This window comes from Bombyx mori, chromosome 23, assembly GCF_030269925.1.
Source record: "Bombyx mori chromosome 23, ASM3026992v2".
Classification (NCBI taxonomy): Eukaryota; Metazoa; Arthropoda; class Insecta; order Lepidoptera; family Bombycidae; genus Bombyx; species Bombyx mori.
The window spans coordinates 4567038-4578478 of NC_085129.1; the positions used below are offsets into that span (position 1 = coordinate 4567038).

Genomic DNA, 11441 nt, shown 5'->3' on the forward strand with positions numbered 1-11441 from the left:
AGATTATTAACAAATTAACGAGACACAAAACAAACGACTAACAAATATATGAAAATACAATAATGAGAGAAACGCGCGATCAGTACGAGGCTTTGTGGCGGACTGCCGGCGCAGCAGCCCGGCGTCACCTGCGATAACGCGGCCGCGCGTTGGCTCCTGATTGGCGCGCGCACGCATCACCTGGCCAATCAGGCGCATAACGCATTTCGTGTGACATGCTATACTCTCTAGTACGATTTTGGTCCCCATAATTTTCATACCCCGGGCCTATATATGTAAATCGATTCTTAAGGAGTAAACTCCAATAAAAAAAAACATCTAATGGTGAGTGGCTATCTTCGCTCATAGACGTCAGCAATGCCAAGAGTACAACCAAGTCGCTGCCTACGTTGGAGCTCACTTCGCAAGCCTCGTTTAAAGAAGAACTTGTCTAATTAACCAAATTCTTCGATTTAGAAAATTCCTGGTGGTCTGTGAAAATTCGTACGAGGTGAGGTCTTATTGCTTGAAGAAACTTGGAGCAAATATTCTTTGAAATCGGTCTGAGTAATTACAAGACGACATTACATACCTTGTCAACAATAACTGCTTGAATTCGTTTTCGAGCACAATCCTTAAAATGCAAATATTTATTTGAGCTCTCAATTCACCAAAAAGTTTTAATTACTAACCTTAATTTGAAGATGAGCTCAAAAATTCCATGCACAAATAATATATGTTATCAAGGTTTAAATTCTTTATCGCATTGATAAAAACAAAAAAACATTTATTTTTAAAAATCTATATTTAATTCAGAAGAAGAATTTATTGGATAGTCTCGATCATAGCCAGGAGCGATAATGTAAAATTTTAATGATACAAACAAATACGTGAGAACGAATCGTATGTCTTTCGTGCGAGGTGCAAACGGAGGCATTGGGGTGTCAACTTTAATTGGCGCTGTATTTCAAGCTAAGGCAACGGTTCGTGATCGTGTGCATTCGACGTCAGGGCGGGGCCTATTGACGGCGAATTGCGGTAAATTGTACTCACGAAATATTATTGTCAATGTGTGATAAGGCTTGATGCAAGCGAAGTAAATTATTAAATAGTTTTTGTTTATTTTGTAAACTAGCTCATTCACAGCTTATGTCGACTAAAGTTTTTATTGGATTCGATATATAGACATCATATTGTGACAATGGTTTTAGTTATTTCATAGCTCTGCTTGGTCCAAACTTTTTTGACAAAAAGGCTAAATAAAAACGAGAATTAAAAGTTTAAAATTATTTAAACGCTGTTTTAAACGCTTACAAAATTAAATTATATTTTAGAGAATCGCGATCAGTAAAACCAAGCTCTTCCTGTGAATTTTAACGTGCAATATTGAGGGTTCTATTGTTCGTTTTCGTTTTTGTGAATTTCACTTCGAGGTAGGTCTAATTGGATGGGCAATGGAAAAGAAGGGAAGGATTTTCATTCGGCTTTTGTTTTTGATTTGTTCTTGACTTTTCGATTTTGAAGATAGCCTTTGACAGACAGAGCAATTATCTTGACTTGCGAGTTTGTGGTGTTAAAGCAGTCTTAATAGGTTTTGAAGTCACCGCTTCCTAATGAATAAAAGGCATGGCTACAGGTATTTATATAAAAAGACATATCGTTATAAAACTTTTGACCAAACTTGTTATGATAGGCAAGCTTATTTTTAAGTAAACCACAAATAACCTAATAAGGAAACACGCAATTTAAAAAAATAACTTAATTATTGGTGATGCAGTTTTACTGTCAGTCGCACAAGTAGAAACTATGCCCTTTTATGTTTTTCCCTTCGTATTTCACACATTTGAAATGAAACGAAATTTACTGTACGAATCATAATCAGCAATATTTGACAATTGCCTCTAGACTAGGACAAGTGTGTAAGGGATAAACTGTAGATTAAAATTGTTTCTGAAATCGGTCAATTCACATTCTATTACCTTCTCTAATTAAATAATACTGAATTAAATAATACCAGATAAGCGAAAAAACGAATAAAATTTGACATTTTCATCTTTTTGGTATTTAAAAATCAAAATTTTAGTTGCATTTAAAATAATAAAATGCAAACCAAAATTTGATGAATTAAAAGAAACACCAAAACCAGAAACAGATAAGTCGCTCCCGTCAAAAGAGTCGACGTCAAGAAGGCGGTCGGTCGTAAAACTCATTAGAAATCCCAAATAATATGGGATAAGGACTAGAAGAAAATAAGGAAGTAGAAATCAAACATTTATATTAAATATAGTTATAAAATTTATTAAAACAAATACTTCAGTAAATTAAATATATATTACCACACACATGATTGTTCCACATGAATATCTTCCTACTGATCCACCCTTTATCGGTGGAATGCTTTAAAAAGTGTTCCGATAAATTACCAGATCCCAAGCATTTCAATTTCGGATTAAACAGGTATTGCAAATTACGTAAACATCCTAAAGTTTGATTGAATTGGCAGCCCGGGGTCGTCCTAACACGTCTTTAATTTACGCACGTATGGCGTTCAAAAATCCGATAACTTTGGGCACATGAAGCTACTTTTCTGACATTTTAAATTCATTCTTATTGCCGTTGCCATAAAGATCATAAATCCCGACCATTGGTTTGAATGCGAAAAAGGTCGAGACCATGAATTTGAGATTATTGATTCGGTTTATCAATATTGGCACAATGTCGGGCGTTTCCTTTATCGGCTTTGAATTAAATTTGTATTTTCGTTTCTATGCGGTTATTTCTCGTACTTAATGTACTGACCTACCCAATGAAATTTCCGCTATTAATATCTGTGCGAGATTACACCCCACCTTGTCTTAGGCCAAGGCCAATGTGGTTGTCTCACCATTCAAACTGGAATCCAGGTATCATACCTGCCGGGTATGATACGAAATGGCAAGATTCTCCAACTTAAATTTCAGTCAAGTCTTACAGCACACCGTACCACTATTTTGATCTATGATCAAATTTCATATTATATTTCAGGAAAATGATATCAATCTATTGCTCACAACAGCGACTGTTTTAAATACCCGTTCTCGTTATTTTAATACCAAAAATAATACGGTTTGGTTTCTTCATTTTAATTCAAAATCGTTAGTTTTCAATCTTAAGCTCGGTGTGGGCAATAAATCAAAATGTTATGCCAAATCAGGTATATCGATTTCAGGCGATCCAAACCTTCGTAGTAAAACATTCATAGCCTTGTTAATGTTTTTAACTGAATTTATTGATCTGTTCTTCATTTCTGTAGCTATAGGGCAACGAATTGGCATAATTTTTTCGAAGAAAATTAGTTATTCTGGTCTATAGATTTGAGATATTTTTAACGCAAAAATATCCACACATATATAGATTTGATATTAGATATTTATTTTAGAATTACTAAGTTATGTAAGGAATTAATAGAGTAAAGCCCGTATACTTTTAATAATTTGGTGGTACAGATTGCCTCGGATACACATAGCGTAGAAAGGGCAAATTATTTTGTAATTTACTTATAATATAACTTATATACTTATACATATTTAATTATAATTTTGGAAATATGTTGAGATATTTGTTGAAACATTCATTTGATCTAATAATTTACAATCTAATAATAATCATTCGTATCATTGTTCTTTCTGCAACTTATTTAATAGAAAGCAGTTTTTTTAATAAAGTATGATATAATAAACGATGACAGTACATTAAAATTAATTAAATAATGATATAGCTTGATATAATAACTGCCCTTTGAATTGAAGTACAGTCCACGTTTAGCCTAAGGACGCGTTAGGGCCATATCCGATGTTGAGGGTCAAATTTATGAGTTCTTGCAGTTCGTTGACTGAATTATTGTTTCAAATCTGTTTGAGTTTATTTGGAATGTGAAATACAACTTGTCTTGGGGCTTGGGCTTAAAACAGTAATGTCAATCTTAATATTTTATGAAAACGCAATTAAGATTAAAAAAATAAGCCTAATTAATAAGCTGAACTGGGTATTTTATTTATTCTGATGATGTTTGATAGAATAATAAACCAAAATATATTGCATTGTCATCAGTCCCCGATACTAGTCCAATATGTCTAATTAATCGGATGTCCTAACGTTGGTAAAAAAAACGTTGAAATTATTCCCTTATATGGAAAAAAGTTAAGCCAACGAAAGCGTATTAAAAATAATTTTAGTGATAACATGTACTTTTGTATTTTGTTATAAAATAATGGCTTTTTAATGAATATTTGCGACAACATTATCTTGAATAAAACAATCGGGCTACTGAATAAAAATATTATTCAGTAGAAAATAATATATATGTTTTTATTGCCAAGGTTGCTGGATGAGCTCATGGCTCACCTGGTGTTAAATGGTTACCGGAACCCATACACAAGAATAACGTAAATGCTACCACCACCGACCTTAATTATATAAGTTGTAAGTCTCAGCTTATTTAGTATAACGGCTACCCCACCCTTCAAAACGAAACACATTACTGTTTCACCAAAGAAATAGTTACCACCGCCCGGTGATACCTAACCGCGTGAGCTCACAAGACACTTTAACACAAGTCCGGCTTTGGAACGAGCTCCCCTCCACGGTGTTTCCCGAGCGCTATGACATATCCTTCTTATAGAGAGTACTAAACGGTAGGCAGCGGCTTGGCTCTGCCCCTGGCATTGCTGAAGTCCATAGGCGTCGGTAGCAACTCACCATCAGGTGGTCAGTATGCTCGTCTGCCTAGACGGGCAATAAAAAAAAGGAATTACACAAATTACAATTTTTGCGGATTTCATTTTCATTACGGGAAGTTGTTCCTTCATTTGTGAACACGTATTAAGTACGTATTTCACTAAAAAAATTCGTACTTATCCATTGGTAATTTAATAAGTTTTATAATTTGCTAATGTTTCAATATTTAAAAAAGAACGTGCAATATCCAACTCCGTCCCGTTTCCCATAAATTTTCCAACAATCCATAATATTGCGGGATACACTCTAGTCATAATTCCATTTTCATTGAGACAAATATTCATGTGGAGGGATATTAGGAGCGTGCGTGCGTGCGTGCCTCGAGTGCAGAGGGCAGCACTGTAGTGAAAATTCCAAATTCAATTATGGAACTCATGAGTTGTGTGGGGAATGAGCAGAAAAGTGGAGCGAAAATGAAAACGGTTCATTTGAATATTAGGTCTCGACATATATAATAATACCTTACCATTTGGCAAATAGAAATCATTTTGTTAGTACGTCTGAATTTCAATTATTAGCTTGAACAATCTACTGAGGCGATTTATTTTCTAATACGTTATCGTTCTATGTGGTTTGAATGAAACCTTTATTTCTTTCTTTATGATGAAAGCCAAAGCCCAAATGATATTAAATTTGAAACGAAACCATTGGAATTTGCAATAATACCCTTACCACGAAATTTTTGATATTAATGACACGACGTTATTCTTAGTATTAGACATTGAAAAATTATTATTGGTAACAGAATTTAAACCACGTCACATAATTGTTACTCCATACGAAACATATGACAACTTTACATTAAGAACATTTGCAGTGGCAGTAAAGTACCTATATACACAAAAAAGTAATGTGTAACCATTTCTCAAAATGTCATTTTCCAAAAAAATTACTTGTGCTCAAGCCAAACATTCATGGAAATATAAAAAGTAAAAAAAAATCCAATGGTAATGAAATACGCTGTTCAGCACATAGAAGTTGGAAACGATATTTTAATACTGATCTCAGTTTGCGTTAGCATTACTCGATTCACGGGAAACATTCGACGCCTCCGTGGAAACGTGATGTGTATGAATTAAGGAGACCGCCTTGGATAAAGGAACGTGGATATAGAGCCGCACGAATGGACTCGAGATAAATAAGACCTTTTTGTTCCAATGGATAATGTTTCCAAGCAGTAGCTTGCCGTTTTCTAAATTGAACATATTCGGCTAGTACACAATAGTTCTGTAAGATGGTCCATCACTACATTTAGTACCATTAATTTTAGGATATGCTTGTTATTGAACGGAATAATTTTTGTAAGTACCAAATGCAATTTTTTATGCTTAAGCTTTAACGAAATTGATAAAAGGCACTTTCAGTTTTTCTATAATCGTCAACACGCCCCGTACATCGCGGGGAGGTGTATCCTCATTTTGGAGTCATTACACGAAATAGTATCACCGTATAAAGTCTCAAGGGGGAAGGGAGCGACTGCGGCTGTTTGTTTATACACTCCCATAATATATTTTGGTTAATTAAGTTTTTGTGCGGTCGTGGATTAGGTTCTGGCGGGGTACGGAATTTGCCGAGTTAATAGTGATAAAATAGGCTCCAAAGTGATATTTACGATGTTATCATTTTTGTCAGTTATCGTTATGTTTCGTGTAAATTTTTAAAAGTCAAGGATGTAATAAATAAGACCTCCGGTGTATACTATATAATTCATGGTAAGTAGTAGTCTGATACATTCAAAAAAATAATTAATAATTGGAAACAAATTCACAAACGGTCATCCATCCCCAGAATAGGATTTCTTGTGTTATGGGTACCAGAGACTGACAAGCATACTTACACAAGTTTAAATATATAAATATATAGATAATAAACATCCAGACAAACAGAAAACAAATGTGTTCATCACACAATGTTTCCCGATGTAGGAATCGAACCCATATTTTTTTTTATTGCCCTGTAGACAGACGACCATACGGCCCACCTGATGGTGAGTGGTTACCGTCGCCCATGGACTTCAGCAATGCCAGGGGCAGAGCCAAGCCGCTGCCTACCGACCCTCGGCGCAACAGTTGGGGACGCTAACTTTTGCACCAACGAGTCAGTCTCTAAAAGACTCGACGCTTTAAGACGCATGGACATATATCCATTGCAGACTTTCAGCGAAAGTCTAACAAATTTGTGTTTCATAAACAAATAAGCAAATGTTTTTTTGCGGATACAGACGTAAATAAGACGCAAAAACGCCCTTTAATCGCGTACCTTCGCAATTACCAAGTTTCCCGTAACAGATTGAACATCAAAGAGATCTTAATTAAGCCTTAGAAGGGCCATAAATAGCGTCCAAAGTACTGAAATATTTACGTAGCCCCGCTAACGCTTTAATTGAGTCAAACGAAATTTCTTATTGCTTTGAACATTGAATATCGAAACGACTGAATACTATAACAAACATTAGTAATTTTGGATTATAAGTCGCCAATTAATTAACTCTAATTACGAATTATTGAAATAAAATCGCTTTTTGATTCATGTTTTAATTAATTTCTTCATATTGAATTTCACACTAACGATTACAATTTTGGCCTGTTTTAATTAAAATCTTAAGGTCATTTCTGAGGAATACTTGGCTGTTTTTAGTCTAAGTATTCATAGATAACAAGTTTATCTTCAAATTGTGAATTTGCCAATGGAATTTCGGGAATTACGGTGAATCGACTTTATCAAAAACAAGTGCTTATGAGTGGTACAAACCGTTCAGAATCAATCGGAACGTGATAGAAGATTTGCCTCGCTCTGGTAAACGTTTGAAGTTAACATTGCAAAACCGAAAGAAATAGAGACTGAAAATCCTTACTCAAGTTTGAGAGAGATAGCCGCCGATCTTACTGTGATCACGAGCAGACCCATATCATTTTAAATAATCACTTGGTATCAAACGTGTTGCCGTACGGCTAGTCTCAAAAGGCCAGATTTTTTGGCACATACCATCCGGCTATGGAATGGGCTTCCCTCCACGGTGTTTCCCGAGCGCTATGACATGTCCTTCTTCAAACGAGGCTTGTGGAGAGTATTAAGCGGTAGGCAGCGGCTTGGCTCTGCCCCTGGCATTGCTGAAGTCCATGGGCGACGGTAACCACTCACCATCAGGTGGGCTGTATGCTTGTCTGCATACAAGGGCAATAAAAAAAAGGCCTAAATTCTACTCCAAAACTCATTCGTATAAGACTCGCTGAGGAGATCCTAGAAAGAGTCATTTCCAATCCATCATTCATGAAACGCATTGTTACTGGTGACGAGACGTGGATTTATGAGTTTGACATGGAAATTAGTCAACAAGCTTCGGATAAGCACCTTCTTATTGAACCGAAACCGAAAAAAACGCCAAAGTCGATCTAAAGTCAAAGTCATGTTGAGTGTTTTCGTTGAAAATCGCGCTGTAGTGTACTCGAAATTCTTGCCAAAGGCCAAAAGGCCAAAGGCGATATTAATATATAAAGAATATTATTGGAGCTTAACGCGGCGTTTAAGGGAAAAAATTCTACGAAAAATGCCTGATTTGTGAAAAGAAAATTCTTGGTTTTGTTTGGACCACGATAATACGCCTTCTGCAAGACCAATCATTGTGAACGAAAATTAGACTAAAAACTCAACAAATACCACAAAGAAACCACCTTATTTACCAGATATGACTCTAGCTTTCTTCTTTCGTTTTCCACCACCACCACTTTGAGGCAACCGTTTTCATTCGGTAGAAGACGCTAACGGAAAATCGCGGCTAGAAATGAACTCAAATCAAAAAAAGCATTTAAAAAATATTTTGATGATTGGATTATTCATTAGCGTAAGGGTTTCATCTCCGAAGGAGCATACTTTGAAAACAATAAAATAAATTTAGATGAATAACTAACATTTTGTGTATTATTGATCTTATCCCGGGACTTTCTTAATAGATTCGATATATTTACTCCAATAATAATACGTCTCAAATACATTATAAAAAATTTAAAGGTACACACGGCATTCAACGAACATTACTAGTGTATAAGTACTTAACATAGCACATATCCACTTAAATAATTAAACTAATATTATAAATTTAACGCAAGGGTAAACGCATATTACAATTCAACTATATTATTATGCTAATAATTAGAAAAAGCAACGAAGGACTATGAAAACATAATTATGATCTATTTTAAAGCATCGAGTAAGAATATTTAGAGTGTTAGCCTATCCAGCCTAAAGAACGCTCGGTGGAAGCCCTTCCCTTTGCGGTTTCCTCGTGGTAAATTTTGTTTCCTGAAGTCATAACGAAAATATATAAAAAATTGAATATAAAAAGTCTAGAAACGTCTGAATCATATTACGACATCTTATACTGAAATCACCTTATATGAGAGATATGACAGAACTTCAGTATTTAGGTCCCTCAAATCTATACCTATATATTAATACGTGAAGCAAAAACTTTGTATCCCTTTTTACGAAAATTGCGCGGACGGAGGAGTATGAAATTTTCCACATTTATAGAGAATATAGAGAAGAAGTGCACAATGCTAATATTTTTTTTAAATAATGCATAAAATATACATTAAATCAATAAAGAATACATTACACACACTACATACCATGTATTTGACGCACACACGCATGCATACTATTTATTGTCAAACTTTTGTTCTTGACGTCTGTGGTCAAATTGAGAATAGATTAAATATTGTTTGTCTTTGTTAATATTTTTTATAATGTAGTCTTGGCAAAATTTGTGATTATAGGAGTATAAAATACAATCATAATAGTGTACAAAACTTACAATTCCAATTAATTATAGTCGAATTTCGACTACTGCGGTACCTCTAGTATTAATTCAACCGCATCATTTCGGCTAAAGCAGTCAATTTTATAACTATAACATACAAAGTGTTCATTTGTGTCTCTGCCCCGGGCAGTCAGAATTTTATTAAAACTTCTCCCCTTTGAGATAACTTCTGTTTGATAGAAGCCAGAAGGGAGACGGCACCCCACTTCCCCCTTTCGACAATTAATGCCACCATTTACGAAATTTTATTTCATTTGCGAGAATGCGAACTCCGCTTATTTGATTATTAATAAAATGAGTTTTATTTTGTTGGTCATTTGCATAATTGTTTCATTTTCACTTTCGTCGCCAGAATTCGATAAAGTCCGAGCGCTGGAATCTCCCGGAAAGAAATTAAACTTGAATTTTTTTCGAGGCGGAGATTACTAGTTGTCGCCGAATTGAATTCAAAATTCGGAAGCGGTTTGCGAAATGCTGATTTGATGGTTTACGTAAAACTTAATTTCGTCATGAAAAAAATTCCATTAAGGATTCCGAACTTTGATTTCTGTTTTTATTTTTTACTTTGTTGATTGATACCTTATGAGATTTTAATCTGTTTGCGGAAAGAAAATATTAGATTTGAATTTATAATGGGAGATTTGTTATACAGGGAGTTTCATGTTTCACTAGAAACATGAAACTCCCTGAAATTTGCATAGAACATATCAACAATTGTCATCGGCTCGGCAATTCTCAGGGCAAAGTCAGACCTGTCCTAGTGCGTTTCTGCAGCATGGAGCATCGCAATGTTGTATGGGATAATAAAACCAATCTGAAAGGCTCTGGAATCACTGTCTCTGAATTTCTCACCAAAACGAGACACAAGATCTTCACTGCTGCCCGACAACATTTTAGCGTCGGTAACTGCTGGTCAGTGGAAGGAAAAATTGTCATTCTAACACCTGACAAAACTCGTCATAAAATTGAGTGTAAGTCTGAACTGGACGCCTTAACATCCCGATACCCTGCTGCTGCGGCCATCCATAATTCTCCACGGACCAATGATGACCGCGAGACTGCCAAATCTCAGCCAAAAGTGACCAAATCAAGTCGGCGCCGCGTTTAGGCACCTATATCGGCGCTTTTTAAAATGCTTTGCTGGACTTCCACACAGCACATCTTAAAATAAATTAATATGTAGTGTGCAATGGTAGTTTGAAACACTATGGAGGTATCTACTTTATTACGTACAAAGTTTTATTAAAAATAAAAATAAGAATTGTCATACATGCATGTGTTTTAAATTGTCGGTAGTCGGTGATAATAATATGTTTCATGTATTCTAATTTTTCTTTATATGCTTATATTTATATTGTAATTGTATAGTTACTGTTTGGTTGGTTTATGTATCACGGATCAAATACTAGTTAATGTCGAGAGAAATTGTTTTCTGAATAATATGTTTACATTATTTGACATCGACTTGACATTGACATTTTGCTTTCAACTAAACTGTCTTTTGCGTTTTGTTCTTGTTGTTAGTTGACAAAACATACTTTGTGATTTGCGTTTTATTCGTGTTCTTTGCCAAAAAATCTGTGTGGTGCTGTGTGGTCATAAAACTTTTTTTTTTTTTTTTGTAAAACATGTCCTTTTACTATGTACTTTATAATTTAAGGTTTTTTTTTTTTTAAATGCTAATTTCTTTTGTGTCTAGCAAGCATATAATTTAAGTTGTCTTTAATTTTTCTCTGTTCAATCTCTGTCACTAAACCAGCGAGTTGGTAAGGTAATCCACTGGGTAATTGATTAATTTGGTTTTTTTTTTATTTTTTTATTTAAGTTCCACTTTGGTTCTTCTGCATATACACATACACGTCTTAAT

The 11441-nt window shown here is 34.8% G+C and overlaps 1 non-coding gene across 1 annotated transcript; it reads left to right on the forward strand.

Moving 5' to 3' along the window:
* Positions 1-10800: 10800 nt before the first annotated feature.
* Mir3350 (microRNA mir-3350) lies at positions 10801-10940 on the forward strand. The gene is given in 1 exon segment (NR_107626.1): positions 10801-10940. It is a non-coding gene; the product is annotated as a microRNA mir-3350 (primary transcript).
* Positions 10941-11441: the final 501 nt, after the last annotated feature.